General features: G+C 37.4%; 1 pseudogene; it reads left to right on the top strand.

Annotated features, from left to right (window-relative positions):
• The first annotated feature begins 2248 nt into the window (after positions 1-2248).
• On the top strand, positions 2249-2906 carry LOC127687966 (MICOS complex subunit Mic26-like; annotated as a pseudogene).
• Positions 2907-3116: the final 210 nt, after the last annotated feature.

The following is a 3116-nucleotide window of genomic DNA, read 5'->3' as shown; positions in this document are numbered from 1 at the left end:
TGGAAAAGAGGAGAACAAAGATTCCCAGCTCCAAGGACCTGAAAATGTCTTCAGCAAAATCATAGAAGAAAACTTCTTTCTAAAGAAAGAGATGGCCATAAAGGTAAAAGAATTCTATAAAACTCCAAATAAATGGGACCAGAAAAGAAAATCTTCTCACTGCATAATAATTAAAACACTAAACCCACAGAAAAAGGAAAGAATATTAAAATCTGCAAGGGAAAAGAGTCAAAAAGCATACAAAGTTAAACCTATCAGAATTACACCAGACTTCTCAACACAGACTAGGAAAGCCAGAAGAGCCTGGTTAGAGTTCATGAAGATTCTAGGAGAAAACAAATGCCAGCCCAGGCTATATACTCAGTAAAACTCACAACCAACATATATGGAGAAAACAAAATATTCCAGGACAAAGCCAAATTCAAAGAGAAAGAATACATAATCATCTCCTTAGATGCAGAGAAAGCATGTGACAAAATATAACACCCCTTCATGTTAAAAGTATTGGAGAGCTCAGGAATTCAAAGCCCATTCCAAAACATAATAAAAGCAATATACAGCAAACCAACAGCTAATATCAAATTAAATGAAGAGGTAATTGAAGTAATCTCACTAAAATTGGGAACAAGACAAGGATGCCCACTCTCCCCATATCTATTCAATATAGTACTTGAAGTACTCGCTAGCTAGAACAATAAGACAACAAAATGAGATCAAGGGGATACAAATTGGCAAAGAAGAAATAAAGGTATCACTATTTGCAAATGGTATGATAGTATACATAAGGGACTCCAAAAATTCTACCAGAGAACTTCTCCAGCTGATAAACAACTTCAGCAAAGTAGCCAGATATAAAATTAACTCAAATAAATCAGTAGCCTCCCTTTATACAAATTATAAACAGGCTGAGAAAGAAATTAGGAAAACAACTCCCTTCACCAAAACCTCAAATAGTATAAAATATCTTGGGGTAACTCTAACCAAACAAGTGAAAGATCTATATTACAACAACTTCAAGTCTCTCAAGAAAGAAATCAAAGAAGATCTCAGAAAATAGAGAGATCTCTCATGCTCATGGATTGGCAGAATTAACATAGTAAAAAATGGCCATCTTACCAATGGCAATCTACAGATTCAATGCAATCCCCATCAAAATCCCAATGCAATTCTTCAAAGACACGGAAAGAGCTATTCTCAAATTCATCTGGAAAGGAAAAAAAAAAAGAATAGCAAAAATACAGAGATAGGCACATTGATGAGTGGAATAGAATTGTAGACCCAGAAATAAAACCACACACTTATGGGCACTTGATCTTTGGCAAAGATGCCAAACATATACAAAGGAAAAAAGAAAAAAGAAAAGAAAGCATCTTCAGCAAATGGTGCTGGTCTAACTGGCTGTCAATATGTAGAAAAATTAAAATAGACCCATATTTGTCACCTTGCACAAAGGTCAACTACAAGTGCATCAAGTACCTCAACACAAAACCTGTTACACTGAATCTAATAAAATAGAAAGTGGGAAAGAGCCTTGAACTCATTGGCACAGGTAGAAATTTCCTAAACAAAACTCCAGTGGCTCATGTTCTAAGATCAAGAATTGATAAATGGAACCTCATGAAACTGGAAAGCTTCTGCAAAGCAAAAGGCACAGCCAATAAGACAAATCAGCAACCTACACATTGGGGAAAAAATCTTTACTAACATAGTATCAGATAAAGGGCTAATATCCAAAATATATAAAACTCCAGAAGCTAACCATCAAAAAACCAAACAAACCAATCAAAAGATGGAGCATAGAACTGAACTGAGAATTCACAACACAGGAATCTTGAATGGCTAAGAAACACCTAAAGAAATGTTCTAAGTCCTTAGTGATCAGAGAAATGCAAATCAAAATGACATGAATATCCACCTTACACCAATCAGAATGGCTAAGATCAAAACCTCAGGTGACAGCACATGTTGGCGAGGATGTGGAGGAAGAGAAACTCTCTTCCATTGCTGGTGGGCTTGCAAACTGGTACAACCACTCTGGAAATCAATCTGGAGATGCCTCAGAACATTGGAAATAGATCTACATGAAGACTCAGCAATACCACTCTTGGGAATATACCCAAAGGATGCCCCACCATGCCACAGTAGCACATGTTCCACTATGTTCATAGTGGTCTTGTTTGTGATAGTCAGAAGCTGGAAACAACCCACGACAGAAGAATGGATACAGAAAATATGGTCAATTTACACAATGGAATACTACTCAGCTATAAAGTATGCAGATATCCAGGACCCTGCCCGAGACGCAGCTGCCAGCAACATATTCAAGGTAATACAGAGATCTGTAGGGCCATCCAGCCTGAGCATGCTCACCTTCAGAGTCTATGCAGCACCCCAAAAGAACTCACCTCATAAAAGTTACAGGAAGATCGATGAACTCTACTCAGTTCCTGAGGATCCCTCTAAGTATGTGGAGGAGCCAAGGACTCAACTTGAAGAAAACGTCTCACAGTTCTGACATTGTTTTGAGCCATATACAAGTTTGTGTCAGGAACTACACTCCCATACTAAATCCAAGGTGGTTTGTCCATTGGGGAGTAGACAACTATAACTATCTTCAAAATGTGCCTCTGGATTTTTCCCAAGACTTGGTGTTATTGGTTTTGCTGCTTTTGTTAGACTTCCTTTTGCTAGAGGTTCAAAAATAAAGAAGCTGGTATATTCTCCTTTTTTTCTTGGAAATAGGTGCCTCTGTCTATTACCCACAACAAGCCATCACTATTGCTCAGGTCACTGGGGAGACGTTATGTGATGGGGGATTACGAGGGTACATATTTGTAGAAGATTTGTGGAAGCAATTTTTTTTTCAGAAGCCAGGAACTGCAAAGAATTCACCTGGAAATAAATAGAAAACTCCATGTTCTGCCCATTTTAATCAGTTATAGCTAAACATTGGAAGCTCCAGTCAGTATATGAGTATTTCTACAGACAAATGGCAGAATCAGTATTGGATATAGTAAACTGGCTTTCTTCAGGAAAAACAACACTAAATCTTTGTGCTGCTTTGTGTTTGTATTAGGCCAACTAATCTGCAATCTTTGATATAGAATAATGTACAA

The sequence above is a fragment of the Apodemus sylvaticus genome, chromosome 6 (assembly GCF_947179515.1).
Source record: "Apodemus sylvaticus chromosome 6, mApoSyl1.1, whole genome shotgun sequence".
Classification (NCBI taxonomy): domain Eukaryota; kingdom Metazoa; phylum Chordata; class Mammalia; order Rodentia; family Muridae; genus Apodemus; species Apodemus sylvaticus.
This window is presented reverse-complemented; position numbering and strand designations above follow the sequence as displayed.